We start from the raw sequence: 23498 nt of genomic DNA, 5'->3' as shown, positions 1-23498 counted from the left end.
AATGTTGGTCCCAGTTCTCTAGAGGTATACGGTTTGTAGCTTGGCCAAGCATTTCCAAATAAGGGGAAGTATGAGGTCAGCTAATTTGGATTCCAGAAAGACAAATCAAAATATTATTCTAATACCAAGGGACTGGGGTCAGTGGAAGAGAAAAGAATGAAACCATTCATGTATAGAAACGAGTAAAAGCTAAGATAGAAAAAGCAATCATAAAAGATTGTGGAATTTTGACCTTAATCTCAAGGGAGTTGGAATGCAACTATAGCCATGACCAGACCCTATCTAGATTCAGGTTGTAAGTTTGCTCACTGAGCTAGTAGGTTTGTTCTCAGACAGTTTGTCACCATGATAGGTAACATCACCAGTGCGCCTCCTTTGAAGTGCTGATATTCTGCCCTGCTTTCTATTTAGGTGTCTTGGTCTGTTAAGGTGGGTGATATCATTTCTCAGAAGTTGGTAAATGAGGTCCAAATCGACGTGTTTATTGATGCAGTTCCAGTTTGAAAGCCAGGCCTGTAGGAATTCCCGCGTGTGTCTCTGTTTAGCCTGTCCCTGGATGGATATGTTGTCCCAGTTGAAGTGATGTCCTTCTTCATCTGTGTGTCAGGAAAGTCGCGATAGCTGGTCATGTTGTTTGGTGGCAAGACAGGCAGAAAATTAGCCACCAGGTTACACAAGCACCAACTGGAAGGAGAAGAGCACAAATTTCACTAGAATTATCTTTTACTTTAAAGTGTTAGCTTTTGATGACAAATTGAATGAATTTGATTTGCATGCCTTTGAATTCAGATTGACAGGTCACCGCAGCAAGGTGCACGTCATGAAAAAACGAGCAGATTCATAGACAGAGAGCATCTGCTTCCTTTGGTGAGGGAATCGAGGGCATCATGTATAATCTTAAAATTAGTGCTCGATCAGTTGGATTGAAATTATGAAGAATTTTTCACACAGATCCGTAAAAAACTGAAGAATCCTAGCTCATTTAAAATTTTCAAGATTTTGCTGAATGTGGATAAAATGTGTGTAAATGGAATTGAGATAGAGATCAGCAATGGCAGCACAGGCTCAAGGGACTGGCCATCCTAAGAAATTCTCGATGTTATGCACAGTTCAGTTTGTATAACTCCTCTATGCCATTCACTGTTTAGTCCCTTGAGCTTCACCATGTAACACGCTGCTCACCCCATGTAATTCCACTGTGTAATATAATGCAAGATGCATTGTTAAGTCTATTAGACTTCCCTGTGATGTATAGTACTAGTATCAGTATGCTCAGTATCAGTCCATTGATTTACTTCAAATAATGAATTGCTCAGTCCATGCTGCTCCCCAGTGTAATGTGTTTAACATGTAGAATCCCTTGTGTAATGCACTGCTCGGTCCATGTTATAATCTGTAGTTTGCACTACACTGCACTGACTGCTTTTATAGATGAAAGGACAAATGAAGGATAATTCAAAGATGCTGAAAATCCTTATAAATAAAAGCAAATATAACAAGTGTCAAACATCTCCCTTTTGTTCCACTTAGAGGTACAATTTAAAGAGAGTACTAGTATATATTGTTGGAGCAGTTAATATATAAGTGCTGTGTAGCACATGTTTTTGCTGTAATATCTGCTGTTGCTAATTTCAGAGCAAGATAGCTGTTATATCATAAAGCTTGGCACCCTCATTTATTAATTTAATATCTTTATTCAGGATAGCCTGATTACTTCATAAGAATTTGTTACCTCAAGAACATAAACAATTGTTTTTCGAACTTTCGACGTCTGTACTGTTTCAAAATTACAATAGTGAAATTATTGTTACGTCCTTTTGAAGAGAAGTGGCTCAGGAGAAGTCCTACTTGATTTTACAATCCTGAGGCACTGATCTGACAAACCAACTATCAAGGTCTGCTGATTAGGGGCACTACCACAATTTATATTTATTTAGTGCTTTTAATTAATGAAACTTTCTGAAAGTATTTCTCAGGAGCAGTATAGATCAAAGGCAGAACAATAGGGTACGTAAAGTGATAGTAGAATATATGACAAAAGAAAATTAGTCAAAGAGATAGATTTTAAAGGACAAAAGGGAGTTTGAGGTGCAGAGATGTTTGGAGAGGACATTCCAGAACTTAGAGCCTCAGCAACCCGAGGTACAGTTATCAATAACTTTCAAGAATGATCAGGAGGCTAGAATTAGAGGGCTACCGATATTTTGGAGGATTGTGAGTTGAGAAGAGTTAGGAAGAGCAAAATCATAGAAGTGTTTGAAAACAAGGAGGCAACTTTTAAAATAAAGATGCAATTTCACTGGGAGCCAACGTAATGTTTTTTCTTGTTGATTTATGAGATGTAGCCTTTCACTGAATGGGTGAACACTAATTGCTCTTGAGAAGATGGTGGCAAACTGCCTTCTTGAACTGCTGCAGCCCTGTTAGGGAGAGAGTTCCAGGATTTTGATCCAGCGACACTGAAGAAATGGGAATATATTTCCATGTCAGGATGGTGAGTGGCTTGGAAAGGAATTTGCAGGTGATGGTGTTACCATATGTGTGACTCACTTCTAGATAATGTTGGTCATAAGCTTAGAAGGTGCTGTCTAAGGAGCTTTTGCTGAATTCTGACAGTGCATCTTGTAGATGGTATGCATGGTGTTACTTGTAATGGTGGTGGAACAAGTGTGGATATGGTACAATCAAGCAGGTTGCTTTGCTTTCGATGGTGTTGAGCTTCTTGAGTGTTGTCAAAAGTTCATCCATTCAGGCAAGTTGGGAGTATTTCATCACACTTCTGATTTGGGCCTTGTAGATGGGGAGTTAGGAGAAATGTTCTCAACAGGATTCCTAGCCTTCAACATGGTCTGGTCGCCACAATGTTTATGTGGTTTTTCCAGTTTAGTTTCTGGTCAGTTGTATCCCTCAGTATGTTGATAGTGCATGATTAAGTTATAGTAATGCCATTGAATGTCAAGGGATGATGGTTAGATTCTCTCGTATTTGAGAAGATCATTACCTAGTATTTATCAGCTTAAGCCTGGATACCGTTCAGTCTTGCTGCATTTAGGCATGGACTGCTGTACTATTAGAGGAACCTTTATTCTTTACACAGAGAGTTTTGGGTGCGTGGAATACACTGCCAGCGGTGGTAATAGAGTCAGAGACATTCGGGGCATTTAAGCGATTGCTGGACAAGCACATGGACGGCAGTAAACTGAGGGGTGCGTAGGTTAGCTTGATCTTAGATTAAGATAAATGCTTGGTGCAACATTGTGAGTGGAAGGGCCTGTACTGTGCTGTACTGGTCTATGTTCTATGTTCTATGAATCAGAAATGGTGCTGATATTATGGAATTATTACCAAACATCCCTATTTCTGACCTTATGATGGAGGGAACCTGAACTTGCAGTGACGTAAGGTTAGGTTTGGATGACCTCAAATTTATGGAGACTGGAATGGGAAACAACAACTTGAATTGTGTTGGAATAAGAGAAGCTCTCGCTGATCATGTACTGACATATTTTTCAATATTATCCCAACTATATCCCTGCCTTATCTGACATGGAGAGCAGATTAACAATGCAGTGGCATGTTGAAAGATGGAAAAAAGCATGGGTTGGCACATTTGAACTCAAGGTTCCAATCCTGAGGAGGGCCACACTCAGTCCAAGCCTGTTCAGCTGATTAAGACCACGATTACGTTTCGTCTCTTTCAAAATTATTGCTGTGCAACCATCCAAAAAAGCCATAGAACTTTACCTGTGCCAATCTTTTTTAACTCTTGCTAAAACAAAGTTTATTATCTATTTGCTTTATTTGGAATCTCATATGTTATCCGCTATCATTGATTTTTAAAAATCCCATTGGTTCTTCTTGTTCATTGACAGACTTATCGTGGTTAACTACTGGGTGCTCTGAGCAGACATTTAAAATGAAGGTACAAAGCTTTTGTTTCCCATTACACCTCTCCTTTGGTGGTGTTGAATAGTAAACTTGTGTTTCCACCTATCACTCTTTAAATATTGATATGAACTAGACTTATGAGCCTATATTTCCCTCTGTCGTATTAAAATCAAATGGTGGTGAATACAAAAGGAATATGATTCTGGTAGAGAGCTTTGGTTATATCTAATCATCAATGCAAACTATTTATGTTAACCACATGTTATGAGCATTAAACTTTATAGAAAGCTTATGTTTTAAAATAGCTCCTATAACTTAAGGGGAAACAGAGGAAGCAATGACCAAGTGATATTATTGCTAGACTATTAATCCAGAGACCCTAGTAATGTTCTGGCGACCTGGCTTCAAATTCCTGTTCTGGCAGATGGTGGAATTTGAATTCAATTTAAAAAATCTTGGATTAGGAGTCTAATGATAACCAAGAAAACTATTGTCAGTTGTTGGGAAACCCTTCTGGTTCACCAACATCCTTAAGGGAAGGAACCTGCCATCCTTTCCTGGCCTACATGTGACTCTAGACCCAAATCAATGTGGTTGACTCTTACCTGCCCTCTGGGCGATTAGGGGTGGGCAATAAATGCTGGCATGGCCAGTGATGCCCTCATCCTGCGAATGAATAAAAAGAAAGAGGGTTTTGATAAGGGGAATGATGCAGACACATGATTACATAAGCTGGTTGCTATAGGCAAGAAGCTCAAAATGGAACCTTCTTGAAATATCAAATTGACAGTTTTCAACTTTAACGCAGCGGCCTCACAGAAAAGGGACTGATTCTTCCAGAGACACTGAGCTGCTATTGTGAAGAGTATTGATGGACAGCTTGGCTTAACAAGCAAGCAAGCAGCCTGTTTCAGTTTCAAAAGAAGGGTGTCAAAACAAATCAGAAAGAACAACATGTCGCCATAGTATAAAGGACCTTATTGATGAAGATTGGTTTAGAAGTCCCAAGCTGAGAGGAATGATTTTCGAAAGATAGAGTAAGTTTTAAGCCGATGTGGGAGGGAGAAATGAGCCTATCAGAGAGCTGGGAGCAACTTTGGATTTATTTGTTCAATGCTGCACACCTACTAGAAATATGGCTCACAGTGAAAAGGATTGAAGGGTGTATTCTGATTGTGTAAGTAAGTTAATGTGAAAGTACCTATTCAGAGACAGAAATTGCTGGAGAAATTCAGCAGGTCTGGCAGCATCTGCAGAGAGAGAAACAGAGTTAACGCTTCAGGTCCAGTGACACCTCCTCAGAACTAACCTTTTGAGTTACCATTTTAGACATGTTTCTTGGATAGAGATTGAGAGGCCGCAACAGTGGGTACAGTGTGGCCTGGAGGTTGAGTGAAGATTGGGAGAGATCAGGAGGTGGGGTTAGAGCGAGTGATAGGATTTGGGACATAGTCAGTGATAGAGGTACAAGAAATGGTGAGATTGGGGTGTGATTACATGATGGAAAGGGGTTTCAGTGATCATGGGATAGAAGTCAAGTTGCAGAGCAGGTTTATGGATATATTTGTTCAGTTATTGGGGGAGTAGCATCTCTGTTCTTCCTTGTCTATTAACAGTTTTGGACAGATACTTACTTTTACCATGCAGCTGTCCACAACTCCCTTTAGCTGGCAGGTTTCCTTAGACCTTGGAAACTCAGATACCCAATGGAAAGAATGAACCAACAATAAAATGCCAGACACACAGCCTCCTTACAATATCTTAATGAATGACTTACCCTCTGTGTCCAAGTTGGTTGTCTTCTTCCATGCTGCCTCTGTTTGGAGTAGATGTGCATCAGGTTAGGTTCAGCTTTGGGATTTATTATATTAAATACCCCAGCTAACCAAAATTCACCAGGTATTGAGAGTTAAAATTGACCTCTAAGTTCTCACATGGAAGAAAATGCATAAATAGAAATAAAATACTTTACAGTTGTTTGCAGCTGCAGCAAGAAGTGAAAGTCCCTATAATTCAAACTATGGAGCATCCTGCAATCAGTGCACCTTTAGCAAACAGTACAGGAACACACATTTTTCTGAAAATGATTTTAATGTTTAATGAGTCATTTGTATTCATAAAACCTTTCAGTTTACACTCCTATACCACTATTTAAATGCTTCTGTAAATTTTATGATTCAGAGTTTCGAAAATTCTCAGCAGGAGTGAGTGCATAATTTCAAGATTGTGCATTTGCCTAATATCAGTCAAAAGCAAAATGATATCTGCTAAAAATGAAGGGAAACATTGCTGAGAATTATGATTCAACAGATTCACTACAGCTTCGTAAATAGAAGCCTAAAGCACATACTGCATTTAAGACAACATCCAAATAATTCAACTTTGTGAATTTAATTTGACCATTTGTTTAGGTCACTTAAACCACTTTTTGGAGCACTCATAGGTTTATCCTTCTTTGTATCCAAAGCACTGTGAATTAAACCATGCCCTGTGGCTACTTCACGGCTTCCTACAATGCATTGCAAATGGAACTCTAACATTTCTCTAAAATTGGTCATCACAACAGGCTAAGTCATAACTCTTGCTTTCATAGTGATTAAACACCAACATGGACCAAGTGAAGTGAATGACCTACTTCCTTGCTGAAACCTCTAAGTATTTTTACAGATTTCATCTTCCCAGATGTGGGTTAAGATGTCACACAGGTTCACTTCTCCAGCAATGGGATTCATTCTCCAATGTGAGCGATGTTTGCTTTTAAAGGCTGAAAAAAACCTGAGAACAATGAAATGATCAAGCAGATTTTTGAGCGTTTAAATCCCAGCCTTAAAATGCACTGTATCTGCAAACTCGGTAGCAGAGAAATTTGACCAACTTTTTGTTGTGATGAAATCATCATGGCTGCTATCTACCTGTGAAACTTTCCACAGACAATGACATCCCAGAATATTCAGAAAGTGGCCCTTCAGGTGAGCTGTTAAACTAAAATGCATGCTGCTTTGAGAAGCAGAAATATTGCATTGCCACAAGTGGATGGTTATCATGTTGTCTCAGCAACCTCATAGCAATTCCCTTGAGAAAATAACTTGACTTTGTTGAATTTCTCTTCTAAGCCTGGTGGATTTTTGCATTTTATTTATTCTGTAATGTGATGTGCATATTTCTGGCAAAGCCAACATTTGTTATCCATCCCCTGAGAAAATGTGGTGAGCTGGTTTCTTGAGCTAACTGCTGTGATCTATGTGGTGTAGGTACACCCACTGCAGTATTAAGAAAGAAGCTCCAGTCTTTTGGTCTAGCCACAGTGAAGGGTGGGTTCACTTCCAAATCAGGATGGTGCTAACTCCGAGAAGAAGTCGTAGTAGTAGTGTTCCCAAGTGTCCGCTGCTCTTGTCCTACTAGGAAATAAAGTTCACAGGTTTGAAAGGTGTTGTCAAAAGCCACCCGAGGGAAGTTGCTTTACTGCATCTTGTAAATGGTGCACAGTTACTATTAAACATGACATTCATACATCAAAATTGCAACAAAGAAACTGGCTGTTGAATCCAGTCCAGCCATTTTGTATTGGACTTTATCCTCCTTGAGAATGGTAGTTTTAATCTTATGTATCCTTCCTTTAACCATATCCACTTACCTTTAATTATCTGTCAAATCTATTCTGAAATGCTGACACCCCAAAATGATTAACTCAGGGCTTCTGTTTGCAAATGTTTCTCAAACTGCCTGAGTTATTTTGCTTCCATTTCTATGAGAATTCATGTCGGCATCTTTGCCCTCCTTCACTTTAAACTAATGTTTAAAGTGAAGGAGGGCAAACTGTCTCCTGTTTATTATACCAGTTCTGTAATCACTGCTAATCAATTCAGATTTAACTCCTCTCTATGAGAGGTGACAATATGGGGGGTTTATAAAATCATGAGGGCCATCGACAAAGTGAACAGCATGGGTCTTTTCCCAAGGGAGGGAGAGTTCAAAACTAGGCAGCATACTTTTAAGGTGAAAGGAGAAGATTGTAAAAATGACATGAGGGACAACCTTTTTTACAGCAAGTGGGTGTTGACTTGGGTTAACTGCTTGCATGTCAAACAACCTTGTTAATGAGAAAAAACTTCACAAAAACCCTTCGGATTTTCGAGCTTTTCGGATTTCAGGATTTCGGGTAAAGTGTTGTCTACCTGTAGTCACTATCTTTCCCTAACGTTTCTCACTACCTTTACCAATTTTCTTTGAACTAGTGTAACTGTAAAATGCTTCACTTCCAAAACAAATCTCTCCTAATATATCTCCATTGCTTTCCTTATAGCTCTTTCAACCTGTTTCTTTATTTTCTCGTGGGGTTTATTTTTCTCTTTATTCATGGTATTGCACTCTGCTGTAGCTAAATGATACCAACAATTTACTATAGTATAGCTTCTCTTACATAGAAGTACATCTCAAGGTGCTAATAATGAGGACAAAAGAGAATGCAGAATGGGGATATTGAAAGGATTAGAAGGATAAGTGCTAAAAGTCAGATCCAAGGGATGGAAGAAATTAACTAACAGCCAAGAGTGAATGTTGGGATTGGGATATGTGATTAACCCTTGTGAGTGCAGGCAGCACATTACTTTAGCTGTAATTCTTTAAAGAGGATGAGTATTATGGCTGCAAGAAATATTTTTTCAAGATTTTTCACGATTTATTTTTTCAAAAGTCAACCCGGGCTGTAATATTTTGTGCAACGAATGAACAAACGAGATCTCCAGCACCAAAGTAACTTTCCAATTCACTTGAGGTCTTCGTGGAAGAGATGGAAATAAAGAATCTTGTATGTGCAGGGGTCAGGAAGTCCTTCAGACTAACAATCCAGAGGCAGTTGGAGCTGGTAGCAGTGAAGGTCATTGTCAAGAGTGTTATTCCAACTACAGGAAGAAGCTTAACAAAGTTTAACAAGCTGTCTCAGCATGTGAGTTCATCTTTAAATAGATTAGATACCCTACAGAATGGAAACATGCCATTTGGTCCAACAAATCCACACCAACCCTCTGAAGAGTAACCCACCCAGATCCATTCCCTAGAGTTACCCTGACTAATGCACCTAACACTATGGGCAATTTGATATGGCCAATTCACATGATCTGCACATCTTTATTGTGGGAAGAAACCAGAGCACCAGGAGGAACCCACACAGACACGAGGAGAACGTGCAAATTCCACATAGTCACCTGATGTGGAAATCAAACCTGGGTCCCTGGCACTGTGAGGCAGCAGTGTTAACCACTGAGCCACCATGCCGTCCAAGATATCCTACCAAGTGTTCCAATAGCTCCATTCAATGTTCAATTACACAGCAATAGAATGCATTGGCAAGTGTTAATCTAGTGTTTGTTTTTAGCTGTTAGCGAGTTTCCCCTACTATATCTTGGATCTGGCTTTCAGTATTCATCATTCCTACTAATTCTCTTATATCCCCATTCTGTGTCCTCTTTCTCCTCATTGTTAGCAGCTTAAGTTGTTCTTTTATGTAGAGAACATCATACAACACTAAATTATTACCAGTCTTCAGCGCTAAGTTGATGGATGTATGTAACCAAATGCTTGGTGCACTGGGAAGCCTGCCAAAGAACTCAATCCGAAGTTATATGAAGAAGACCATTATGAACTTGACATAAGGCTTTTTGCAAAGGATGGAGCTCATTCTTTCCAACATGGACCAGGTGGTCACTATCATTAGCTCACGTGTGGACCTCACCACAGTACAATGCCGGATGGTGGAAAGTTTTGCAGTCATTTTAATTTTCCAAACTCCGCTGATCTCTCTGTTCTCAGACTCCAAAGCCATTTCAATGAACCTCACTACCAGCAAAAGGAATAATGCCTCATCTTTCAATTAAGCATGTTACAATTTTTCAGACTTTACGCTGAGTTCAACAATTTCAGATCATAATCTTTCTCTCAGTTTTCTTACATAGAATTGTTGGTGACAATTTTACCATTCTTATTGACATTCTCTCTAGATCTAAAATTGTTCTTTAATTGTTCCAGTTCCTTCTTTTATTACCTTGCACTGTCATCTCTTGCATCATTAATCTTCCTTGCTTTCCGCACTATCATTGATCTTCGTTCTTGTTCTTCAACTCCTACCCAATCCTCTTTCCTTGCTTCTGTTCTTGCTGAAAACATGTTATATCTTTCATTATTTCTAGTTCTGATGAAAGATCATCGACCTAACGTGTTAACATACTCAGTGTTTGGTTAAAAATGTTTGGTGGACTTTGAATTTATTTTCTCCCACCTAAAATTGTTTGTAATATGCTTCAAGCCAAAATCTTTTCAGCTGTCTTAAGTTTCACATCAAAGTCCTTCAGAAATGCAATAATCAGATCAAAGTATTCAGAATACTGAAGAGTGCCTATGCACAAATGTTGATTAAAACGAGCACAAGATATTTTTCTTATTTCTAGAAAATATATACTGAGTCTGTGCTTTGTAAATAATGTAGGATCTTATAAAAGTTCTTCTATTTGAAGTTAAACTTCATAAGGAGCATCTTATCATGAAGAAATGAGAAAGCAATTCAAAGTTTAGATGTAGTGTTCTGACAAATTGCTATTTATTGAAAATTACAATTATCCCAAGTGCTTGACATTTCTCATGTTGGTAAAAGTTATCTCTAAAACATCTAAGAATACCTTTAATATCATAAATAATGCTTATTCTTTAGTTACCTCCAGGAATCTAAAGTCATGCAAACACTATTCAACCATGAGACCACAAGATGTAATGCCGATTCAACAACATTTTAGTTTGTTTGGAGGGGTAAGAGTTAACAAAAACATTAATATCTGACCTCTTACCAGCTTTTTCTGCCAGTGAACATGAAAAATGAACAATATATTAAATTACTTTGAAAACATGGTGCTCATCCCTTTGAGAAAGCTGGGGAATTTGAAAGAAAGTCAGATGCAGCCATAAGAAGAAAATGGTTTTGACAAGTGAATGAAAATCGCTCAAGTTACTAAACTCATGATCACCTGTTTTAAAATAATACTTATTCAGAAGAGTATATGGTTTCAGGGAGCACTTAAATAAAGTGTTTTGCCACTTTTTAAGACTTTAAAAAGCAATTAACTCCTTTTATAGTCTGCCAAGCATGAATCCCAAATATAAAAGAGAAATGCAAATGAGACAAAATTTGACTTATATCTATGTTGGATTCTTGAATATCTTAATTCTCCATTCATTCTGTTTTGTTTGGTTGTCAGTCAGACTCCCAATAGCGTAATAGAATAAAATGTGGAGAAGCTGTCTTTCTCTGGAAGCCAGTATTATTTGAATTGTTCATGAACGTTTTATTTTTTATTTGCTTGGGTGATGTAGTTACTTCTGGCAAGGCCAGAATGTAGTTCTCATTTCTGATTTCCTTTGAGAAAGTGATGGTGAGCTGCCTTCTGGAACTGTTGCAATCCAATGTACACCTATCATATAGTTAGGGAGAAAGTTCAAAGATTTTGACACAGGAAGATGCTTAGAGGGAAACTTACAGGTAGTGATATGCTCATATATTCATTGCTCTTCTTTCTTCAGGAGATGGAGCTTGGGGTTTGGAAGGTACTGTGAAAGGAGGTTTGTCGTGGATGTGGAAGTATTTCTTGTGGATGGTGCATACTGCAGCCACCATGTGCTGGGGGTGAAGGGAAAGAGTGTTTTAAGGTGGTGGATGGGGTGACAAACAAGTGGACTACTTTGTCCTGGGTGATGCTGAATGTCTTGCATGTTTTTGGAGCTGCGCACATCAGGCAAATACCTCAACCAAAATGGTAAGACTATCTGGATAGAAGTGGCAACGTGAACCCATGTTGTGTTTTTAACTTCATTTGTCAGTGCTTCTTATAAAATATGTTTTGGTAGTAGTTTACATGTCATGCACCCATTATTCCTGTCTGCATGTGCGTGATGGTCATCGGTGAACCGGAAAGGCAGACACTATGGAGTTGACAACATATGTTGTACCCTGCCCAAAATAAACAGTTTTCCACGTTTCAGTTGCTCTTTTAACATTATTTTCAAGAGCAATTAAAAATCATAGAATTCCTACAGTGTGGAAGCAGGCCATTCAGTCCATTGAGTCCACACTGACTCTTTGAAGAGCATCCCACCCAGACCTACCCCACTACCCTCTCCCTGTCATCCTGCATTTCCCATGGCTAAGCCACCTAGCCTGGGCCAATCCACCTAATCTGCATATTTTTGGAGCATGGGAGGAAACCCGAGCACCTGGAGGAAACCCACATGGATACAGTGAAAATGTGCAACCTCCTCACAGGTGACCACCAGAGGATGGAATCAAACCCAGATCCCTGGCACTGTGAGGCAGCAGTGCTAACCACTGAGCCACCCTGCCAATTTCAATATATCATAGAAGATGAACATTAAGTTCCTGAAAATCAATTATTTATTTATATTTGTGTCCTTAGTCATTTGGAATAGGCATTTTCTTTCTTATGCATGGCCTTGTTAAATTCTAGTTTAAATCCTTTGTATCTCAATGTAGAATCCAATACGTTCAAATGTTTGCTTTTTGTGGTGAACACATCATTTAGCAATTCATGTGACGTAGGCAACTCCGTAACAGAAGAACAATCAGGAGAAATTACAGAAATAACTCCAGAGGCTGGCATCCCATCACCAAGTCACCCTTTATTTACATGTGCATAGTACTTGACACCGGTTCATTTTCCTCAGAGCCAGCTCTCAGAGTGAAAAGGACCTCTGACACTCCTGTTTACATCTGACAGCTAGGGGTCCCTGATTGGGCAAGATTAACAGCCTCAATCAGGGAACTCATATTCTGAGAGGTCCACTTGGCAGACCTTGCTACAATCACTACAATTCAATAGTCCCCGTTAGGTTAGACTTTAATTCCAGATTTCATCATCTACATTGGGATACAAAGAGGAAAGGTGAAAGGTAAGACCATCATATATCAAAACTGGATGTCAGAACTTTGAATCATAATGAGACTTTATGAAATAAAGTGACAGGAATAGGGATAAGTCAATTAGCAAAAAGTGCATGAGGCCTAACAAGTTAATAACTTACCAAAGCTCAATCTGATAGGTGAGGTACAAGGCAGCCTGACAAAAACAACAGAGTGTTGGCTCACTTTCTTTTGCACTGTCCATTGCTGATGACACCCATGAAGAACACTAACATAACCAGTGATTGCTGGCAGTTTCCATGCCATTCTTCACAAGTGCCAGGATTCCACTTAAAACAAAGTTAATTGAAATAAGTATTACTTTTCATCTCTACAGCCCCATGTTGAATGTAACTGGGTCTAATAAAACTCGCCCAGGCCTTCAGTGGTACAATAATAATAATTTAATGACAGCTGTTCATTTTCCCTTCTCTACTTGACAGCTTTTCTTAATAAGTGAGGGGCATGGCAGGTATTTTAAGTGGTTGCTTTAATTGTAAACAGAGCCTTGGCCTAACGCAGAGAGGTCACTGTTGCGAAGCCACTACAGGTTTCAAACTTCAGGAGGCAAACTAATTGTTCATGAATTCACAGAGAAAGCTCACATCAAAATTGCAGGAGATGTGTTTTTTATTAAATGCTGTTGAATTTTGTTCTATCATGTGAACTGCAGCGTAAACTATTTGTTCAGGTGGTCAGAGCTGCCTTGACAAATTCTGTCCTAGTTGAATGTTCATAAAACTAAAATGGCTGCTCCTTCCATCAGTATCCATTTAAACAATAGGCTGCACACACTTGACATAAATAATTAGCCCAATCCTTAATTTTGTAAGATCACTACAAAAAATCGATTATCTCAATCTATAGTGCGATTTAAAAAGACAACTGCTTCACAAAATATTCAATGGGTTGATGGGTTGATCCAATTTTTGCGGTATGCAATGAGACAAATCTGCAGTTTAAATGTTAAATGGATATGACGAATTCTTCTAAAGTGTGGCTGAAGATAAAGGGACAGCCAAACCTAAAGGGAAATTTCCCAGTAACCTCTCAAATCAGAGGGCATCTCAGATCTTGCATCCCCGTTACTAAAACAGATGAAATCATTAGTCGAGGACAGATTGAATGTCCTGTTCTCTTTGACACCGTCATTTCACTCCAGCCATCGAGACAGAGAAAAGTAGCTCATGAGGGGCTAGTTCATACCAGCCCCGTCATAACAACAGTCATTGCACTTGAATATTGTTGATGCTGTGAAGCCTTTTGAGATCTTTAAATGCAATAAGAATGATGTAAATGTCACCAGTATTGTGCAGCTATTCGGAGATTGTGTGTAAAATCTCCAACTGCATTGAAAAGCCCATGCCATAAAAGTTATGAAATTATATCAACATCACATTCTATGAATTTGTGCCAGAAGCACTTTTAAATGTTATATTCATTGGACAAAGCAGGCTATCACTAAATAATACCAGGAAAATACTATTTTATATAAGGTTGTGCAATATAAAATACCATCCATTGGAGAAAATAAAACCTCCATAAAACCTGTTTAGTGTAATTAAACTGCTTCTGAGTACAACCCACTTATATGAAAAGAATTCCAAAATGTGAAGTGTGTGACATTGCACATTAGTAAAAACTTTTATATGATATTACAATATGCCAGTTTTTTCAAATGCTGAAAAAACATAGATGCCACCAGGTACAGTCTGGAAAAGACTCATCACGTGCTGGTAAAAGTATGGACACGCTGAAACATAATCTTGCGGGTGGAGCATGGGGAGTAGTGCTGGCTCCATTGGTAAGGTCATTAGCTGTTGTGAAATGATAGATTGTAAAGGTTGAAGTTTCTCTGCTGCGACAACAGTAGGGAAGTTCAAACACTCAGTTCCTTGTACTAGGGAGTGGCAAAACAAACCAATTGACTAACAAAAACAGAAATTGTTGGAAAAGTTCAGCAGGTCTAGCAGCATTTGTGGAGACAAATCAGAGTTAATGTTTCAGGTCCAGTGACCCTTCCTCAGAACCTTGCCCAGTTCTGAAGAAGGGTCATTGGACTCGAAATGTTAACTCTGATTTCTGTCCACAGATGCCACCAGACCTACTGAGCTTTTCCAGCAATTTCTGTTTTTCCTTCTGATTTATTGCATCCACAACCTTTCAGTGATTTATCAACAAACTAACAAACTAACCCTAAATCTAACCATCTCGATTAACATCCAGTTAGATGCTGGGATATGCAAGTAGGCAGATGACAAGTGAGGATAAGAAGAAGTCTACGTTCTGCCAACTAAAAGAAGTCATGTAAAGCTACATTAATTGAGGTAATAGAGACAAGGTGATGACACTGAAGCTAAATCCTTACAGAAGTGATTGAATTATTGGTGAGAGAAGGGGAAACATAGATTTAAAAAAGAACTCCAAACTTCTCAGTATTGAAATTATAGGTCTTAATTGTGTAGAATACCAACTAACAATAAAGGGCAGAATTTTCACAGTCTTTAAGCAGCTCGGGTAATGTCAAGAAACAGGGAAAAATGTGGCAAGAGAGAAACAAATCTTAATGTTGAGAGAAAAAGTTTGATTCTCCCCATAAAATTTCTGTGACACCTTCTGACAATGTGCAGCATTTACTTTCTTTTTTTCCAATTGCAGCTCAGTATCAGCTGATTTCTATGCAATTCTCCTCCTCTCCTGAGAAACCAGATGGCGACAATTCCTGACGTGGAAGTCTGAGTGGTTATATGGTGGATGCAGCTCACGACTTACCTCTCTGCTCATCCATGTTATTGTTTCTTCATCAAAAATCTCCAGACAAGCCTCTTCCTTCACTCTGCATCCACTGAAGTCAGAATTGGCAAAACATCAGCCTTTCCACATTATCATAGCTGCTCGTGGACCAACTCAGAATCACTTCAGCCTTTCAGAACTTCACTTTGAGCACAAAGCCAACATTAACTTGCAAGGATCTGCCAGTTTACTTTGCGTAGCGACACACGGCCATCTCATGCATCTAGATAGGATGCATCAAATGGCTCATAGTTTCATTTCTTAGTTGTCACTCACTTTGTGCTCATTTGGAAGCTACCAACAACTTCCTTGGGTTGCCTTTTTTTTAGCCAGAGGTCAAGGGATGTTGGCTACCCCTGTGAAGCATGAGATAGGTGAGAGCCATTGACTGGAGATGCTGCATACAATAGGGAGATTGGGGTAGCTCATGAGCATTTGTGAGGTTGTAAGCACTAGCTGTTAAAGTGAATGTGAATGTAATAGAGAAAGGATGATGATACTTATCCTGACAAAGTAGAATGTTTTATTGCACTGTTCTCCACTCTGTTTGATCCTGGAAACTGGGTGTCTCTCTGTATCCAGGCCAACCATGTTTAGTGCCTTGGTCTCTTCTGGTGGGATAGAAATGGCCTTCTTCTCAAGAAGCCAGTTGCATAATTGATGAGGTGAAGAATAGAAGATAATGTGAGAGAAGTTGCTGGCAGCTATGATGAGTCACCCACTTTGAAGTACCCCAAACGTAATATTTCGCAAGAAAATAGGAAAATCTAACCTGAGTTTTTTTTTTAAAAAACGTTTCTTTCACTCTAATTATGGGTTAGACATAAAAACTGGACTAAGGTACAGAATTTACTTCCAACAAGTGACAAATTATTATTTTCAGAAAAAGATGTACAAATTACGAAATAAACTGCTTTTTAGAATATAATTAAAAGTTGGGTTGTTTTGAATGTTTTAATCTACTCTGATGGATTTTGCTGAAGAATGACGAAAATAAGTTGCTACTGTTACCAATGAAGTGTTTTTAGATTTTCATAACATTATGGCTATAATTTCCAACAGTTTTTATGTGCAATTTTAACATTATGGTCTCAATATGATTAGGACCCAGTGAGGAAAGTTACTTCAGTTCTCTCTTTGCAAATCCTTCTCTGATCTTTTTGGCAAGCTCCTACATCGGTTAAAGATATAGTTAACTCAATCAAAATGAGTCACCTAAAAGATTTTCTTGAGTGAAAGAAAGATGAATTTTAATATCTACTCACCTTAAGAAAAAAAGTGACATTAACCTTACATAAGTAATATGTTTAAAAGGGATGTAGACAGACAGAACAAATAAATTTCCTTGAGTTGTTAGATATTTATTCTGAGACCACAGTTGTTTAATTGTTGTCTGGTAGTGGCAGCACTGGCAAATATTGTTTTTATTTTTAAGTTTCTGGTGAAGGTCTGTTTCCTCAATTTGTTTTTCCACTGGGTGCTATGTTCCAAGAAGATTAAGCAGAGAGGGAGAAGCCTTTAAATTCTTGCTGTTGGCAATCCAGGTATTTCTCCCCTCTATTGCTTAAGAAGGACTGTTAAAATAGAGTGCATTTGTGGATTCTGAAGTCTGGCCTCATTATCTCTCAGAACATAATATTCTTTTTGTGTTCAATATGTAAAACTATCATACAAGTATAAATTAAAACAGGAAATGTGAATTTCTTGATGCTGGCTCAGTTGATTTCTTTGATGTCTTTAGGTAAAAGAATAATTTCAGTCCAGGCAGTTTAGTTTGCTCCAAATGGGTCTCCTGAACTTGTCTTCAATCTGTGGTCAGGTTATAATGGCAGCATGAAGGTGGGAGAGGGTGAGGGAGGGGTTTGGTGGGGGTGTTTGTCTTTAAAAAGCACAACATACGAGCCCCAAGTTATCTGTACTTGCCTGCCATCATTCACATTGTGACAGCCAAAGTCTCTCATGATCTTTTTTCCTTAGTGTGGTGGGACATTAATGAGTCGACTTAGCTTGGACTCTCATTATGAAATCAGAAAAAAAATGTTTTTACTAAAACTGCAGAAATATTGAAATCTGTTCATTCTTTCTCTGAACCACTCCAGTTTTAACATTAGTTCATACATGATAAAGAGTGACTAACAATTGGAGTTTAAACCTAAAATAATCAGCGCAACTATTATTTTCTCTGCTGTTGTATGCTACAGGCATAGTGGGACAGGGCAAGGGAATAAGTGTAAGGCCGCAATCCTTTGATCTTGATACACTATTTTGCTTTAAAGAAAATTGGTGCTTTTGTAAATTAATTTAAAGCGTTTATTTTTTAAATATTCTGAATCTAATCCAGGAATTGTTGTAACTGAGGAAAGGCTTGTTCAGTTTTTGCAAAAAGCCCTTAAACAAATTACAGTACTTCATCAAATAGCTTTGTAAAATCCAATTTCTTTTTGAATTAAAGCAAGTTTATGTGCCCGAGAATAGTCTACAAAAGATTTTGGTGCAAAGCAGCAAAAAACTGATTTATTTAAGCAAATGTGAAAAAAAATAAAACTGAAGTGCAGTAAAGAATTAAACCCGAACATGGGAGCTCATCATTATAAACTTGTGCTAATATATCAAGCAATATGAGCTTAGTTTAATTATTCCCTTTGTGCATTCATAGAGATCACGAAGAAATAGCACAACCTTCAATTTACAGCTGTTCGGTGCCCGGACCAGAATTAATAAAAAAAAGTTTATTTATTGTGACCCTCAGTCAGCTTTATTCATCACAGGAAATCTGTATATTCACAAATGAGGGCTATTCATCTGCAGTCTGAGGCATTCTTCAGCTGTCCAGAGCAGCATCAGCCGTACTCCTTCAGCTTTTTGTTCATCATGAAGCTCTTCATCCAAATTGTTCATCATCGTGATGGTGGAGCTTTATCTTTCTCTTGTGCAGCTGCATTTAGCAGAGCTGCACACTATCAAATCTACTGAGCTATGCAGATACAAGAGGGAACGGATGGACAGTGCCCATGTGAGGATAATTTGTACTCTTGCACACAAAAAAAAGGACAGGCTAATTACTGGCTTAACTAGGGCAGCCTGTGGATCTTAATGTCAAAGGATTGGCATAATTATTTACCATCAAAGTGTATTCATATTGTGGCACAAAGGAAGGCTCCAAACGGATCTTACTAATAAACAGACAGAGAGGAGCATTATGCATCTCCTCGGATGTGAGCGCATTAACACTGTGACATGGAGCATAACTCCAAGCTTAGAAAAAGAAAGGTTAATAATTAACGGCCCTTTTTCTTTTGTGTAGGAATAGCACTCTGAATGTGACCCTCCAGGAAGGCAGTGACAAGCTATTAGTGACCTTGCATATTGACAGGGTGTACTTTCTTTAAAGCACAGCTTCTAAAGTGGTGACTGTAAAGGTGGCTGGCATTGCTGGTGGTTGGGGGGGGGGAGGTGGGAGGTGGAAGCCGGGGGGTGGGGATGTAGAACTAGAGGAAGGCAAGGGGAGAGGGTTTTGCAGACACTGTCACAAAATAGTGACCAAAGTGGATAGAACCGGGGCTAGGAAATACTTTTGTGCCAGTTGGACCCAGCGAGTAGCTGGAGGTCATGACCAAATTAATTTAAATGAAATGTGCATAATCAGGATTTCATTGAATTCGGTAAAGGAGAGGAAATTATCAAAGTGCACCTGAATAACAAGTAAACCACTTCACCCTAATGGTGGCATTGATGGATTATGTATCGAAACATGACAGCCCTGGAAGTTGGGTGGGGCAGACAGGTATGAAGGTGCTGGGTGCACTGGGATGTATGTGAATAGCTTCTCCAGGAAAAGAGACAGAAAATGCCAAAAAAAAACAAAAAGGGAAAGGCCAGTAAGCTGGCAAGCTCCAAAAGCACTGACTGCAGATAATTTTTTATCCATTCAATCCTGCCCTGGGCCCAGTGCCATGATCTTTTAAAGGCTAGCGGTGGGAAACAGCAAGCTGAATGTTTGTGGAGGTCTATTAACATCCTGTGTAAGGAACCTTAAACCCCAGGTAGTATTTCAGAGGAAATGGGCAACACAAAACAGACTGAAAATTAACCACAGCAGACCTTGGGCACCAATAGTTTCCATGGGTCTTTTTTTTAAAATCACTTAAAGGCTTTTATTCCAGTTGGACAATTGCCCAAACACTTTCATAAAGCAGACAAAAATTGTATGTTGAAACATTTTTCAAATTCTTCCAGATTATCAAAGAGTAGTTCAAAAGTCTGCAGCTGGAACATTTTTTTTTCTTGAACTGACTGACAGAAGCTGCTAAATTTTTTTGAAGTTGATTTAAAAATACATTCAATAGCAGGCTGGCTAATGAATTGGGTTAAAAATCAGAATGGTAATGCCCACAGCTAATTGGAAATGTTACTGTTTGAACAGGTAATAGAAACAAAGGGAGCAGACACAAGGTGTAGGATTACATAGCAATGCCTTCTCAATGCTGTCAATTTATTCTATATGACGAAAATCAAAGCTTGATCCTGTAACATTTGATAGGTTGTCTAATGTTTTAAAATGTTATTGCTGCAACGTTTTCACAACTTCGCAAAAAGAAAGCATTTGCAAGATGTTCTTGCTAGCAGGTTACTAATCTACATTTCGTATTATCTAACACCTCTTAGTAATTTCTATTTTGGCAAAAATGTATCAAAGGCCCAAGAGATGGCAGACAGTCTGCTTAACTTCAGTGAATAAATAACTGAAACAGCAACAGATCCATGGAAAAGCAAAATACTGCGAATGCTGGATATCCAAAATAAGTTTTTTAAAAAATTAAATGGTGACTCGAATCATGCTTTTGTTGATAGGACCACAGGAACTTGGAGCCAAATCAAGTCATTCGGCCCATTGAGTCTAGTCCATCATTTGACCATGTCTGATATATTTCTCGACCCAATTTCCTGCCTTTTCCCTGGAACCTTTGATCCTTTTACTAATCAAGAACCTTTCTATTCCTTTTTTAATAACACTCCATGACTTGGAGTATAGGAGGTTGAGAGATGACCTTATAGAAGTTCACAAAACCATGAGTGATTTGGACTGGGTAAATGGTAGGATGGGGGTTTCAAGATGAGAGAACACATTTTTAAGGCGAAAGGAGAGAGATTTAAAACAGACATGAGGGGCAAATGTTTTACACAGGTGGTGGTTCAAGTATGAAATGACCTTCCTGAGGAAGTGGTGGATGTAGAACATTTAAAAAAGACATTTTCATAAGTACACGAATAGAAAAGGTTTAGAAGGATATGGGCCAGGAGCAGGCAGATGGGACTAGACACGTTTAGGATTATTTTCGGTATAGACCGGTTGGACCGAAGGGTCTGTTTCCGTGCTGTATGACTCTATGCCTTCTGTTGCAATGATTTCCACAGAGTCACCACTTCTGGCTGAAGAAACTCCTTCTCATCTCAATTCTAAAGGGTCATCCCTTCACTCTGCTGCTGGACCCTCAGGTCCTAGTCCCTCTAATAGTGGAAAGATCATTTTGACATCCACACAAGCCTCTCAATATTCTGTAAGTTTCAATGAGATGCCCCTTGTCTCTCTAAACTCCATTGAGTACACAGCCAGAGTCCTCAACCACTCTTCCTGTGAAAAGCCCTTCATCTCCAGGATCATTCTTGCGATTCTCCTCTTGACCCCCTCCGAGATCAGCACATCCTTCTTTAGATGTGGAGCTCAAACGTGCTGACAATGCTCCAAATGGAGATGATCAGAACATTACAGAGCCTCAGAAGTACATCCCTGCTCTTATATTCTAACTGTCATAGGTCACAGAAATGTACAGCACAGAAACAGACCCTTCGGTCCAATTTGTCCATGCTGACCTGATATCCCAATAAAATCTAGTCTCACTGCCAGCACTCGGTGCATATACATCCAAATTTTTTCCTATTCATATACCCATTCAAATGCCTTTTAAATGTTGCAATTATACTCGCCTCCAACACTACCTCTAGCAGCCCATTCCACACATGCACCACCCTCTGAAAGAAAAAGCTGCCCCTTAGGTCCCTCTTATATCTTTCCCCTCTCACCCTAAACCTATGCCCTCTAGTTCTGGACTCTCCCACCCAGAGAAAATACTTTGTCCATTTACCCTGCCCGTGTCCCTCATGATTTTTATAAACTTCACCCCTCAGCCTCTGACACTCTAAGGAAAACAGCCCCAGCCTATTCAACCTCTCCCTATAGCTCCAATCCTCCAACCCTGGCAACATCCTTGTAAATCTTTTCCGAACACTTTCAGGTTTCCCAACATCCTTCCAATAGGAAGGAGATCAGACTTGCGCGCAATATTCCAAAAGTGGCCTAACTAATTTCTTGTACAGCCACAATATGACTCCCAACTCCTGTACTCAATACTCTGACCAATAAAGGAAAGCATACTAAGCACCGTCTTCACAATCATATCGACCTACGACTCTACTTTCAAGGAGTGATGAACCTGCACTCCAAGGTCTCTTTGTTCAGCAACACTCCCCAGGACTTTACCATTAAGTGTATAAGTCCTGCTAAGATTTACTTTCCTAAAATGCAGCACCTCACATTTATGTAAATTAACCTCTATCTGCCACTCAGCCCATTGGCCCATCTGATCAAGATCCCATTGTAATCTGAGGTAACCTTCTTCGCTGTCCACTACACCTCCAATTTTGGTGTCATCTGCAAACTTACTAACTATACCTCTTAAGCTCACATCCAAATCATTTATATAAATGACAAAAAGTAGAGGACCCAGCACAGATCCTTGTGAAGCTCCACTGGTCACAGGCCTCCAGTCTGAAAAACAACCCTCCACTACCCTCCAGTTCTGTATCCAAATGCTAGTTCTCCCTGTATTCCATGAGATCTAACCTTGCTAACCAGTCTCTCATGGTGAACCTTGTCGAATGCCTTACTGAAGTCCATACAGATCACATCTACCACTCTGCCCTCATCAATCCTCTTTGTTACTTCTTCAAACAACTCAATCAAGTTTGTGAGACATGATTTCCCATGCAAAAATCCATGTTGACTATCCCTAATCATTCCTTGTCTTTCCAAATACATGCACATTCTGTCCTTCAGGATTCCCTCCAACAACTTGCTCACCACTGACGTCAGGCTCACTGGTCTATAGTTCCCTGGCTTGTCCTTACCACCTTTCCTAAACAGTGGCACCATGTTAGCCAACCTCCAGTCTTCCGGCACCTCACCTGTGACCATCGGTGATACAAATATCTCAGCAAAAGGCCCAGCAATCACTTCCCTAGCTTTCCACAGAGTTCCAGGATACACCTGATCAGATCCTGGGGACTTATCCACTCTTATGCGTTTCAAGACATCCAGCTCTTCTTTCTCTGTAATGTGGTCATTTTTCATGATGTTACCATCTATTTCCCTACATTCTTATCTTCCATGTCCTTTTCCACAGTGAGCACTGATGCAAAATACTCATTTATTATCTCCCTCATGTCCTGCGGCTCCACACAAAGCCTGCCTTGCTGATCTTTGAGGGGCCCTTTTCTCTCCCTAGTTACCCTATTGTCCTTAATGTATTTGTAAAAACCCTTTGAATTCTCCTAAACTCTATTTGCCAAAGCTATCTCAAGTTCTCTTTTTGCCCTCCAGATTTCCCTCAGAAGTATACTCCTACTGCCTTTATACTCTTCTAAGGATTCACTTGGTCTATCCTGTCTATACCTGACATATGCTTTGTCTTGAAATGAGTACTGATATTGTATTTGCCTGTATTACAAGTATTGAATATGACTGTACAATTTCATCTGAAAAAGGTGTGAGGCAGAATTCAGAGTTGAAAATCAGGAATGC

The 23498-nt window shown here is 39.2% G+C and overlaps 1 long non-coding RNA gene across 1 annotated transcript; it reads right to left on the bottom strand.

Annotated features, from left to right (window-relative positions):
• Window positions 1-461: 461 nt before the first annotated feature.
• LOC140482602 (uncharacterized) lies at window positions 462-9986 on the bottom strand. Its single transcript, XR_011961764.1, has 4 exons — window positions 9929-9986; window positions 5666-5704; window positions 4494-4554; window positions 462-684 (listed from the first exon to the last, which is right to left on the bottom strand). It is a non-coding gene; the product is annotated as an uncharacterized lncRNA (long non-coding RNA).
• Window positions 9987-23498: the final 13512 nt, after the last annotated feature.

This window comes from Chiloscyllium punctatum, chromosome 11 (assembly GCF_047496795.1).
Source record: "Chiloscyllium punctatum isolate Juve2018m chromosome 11, sChiPun1.3, whole genome shotgun sequence".
Classification (NCBI taxonomy): Eukaryota; Metazoa; Chordata; class Chondrichthyes; order Orectolobiformes; family Hemiscylliidae; genus Chiloscyllium; species Chiloscyllium punctatum.
Note: the sequence above shows the minus strand (reverse complement) of the source record. Positions and strands in the feature narration are given on the sequence as shown.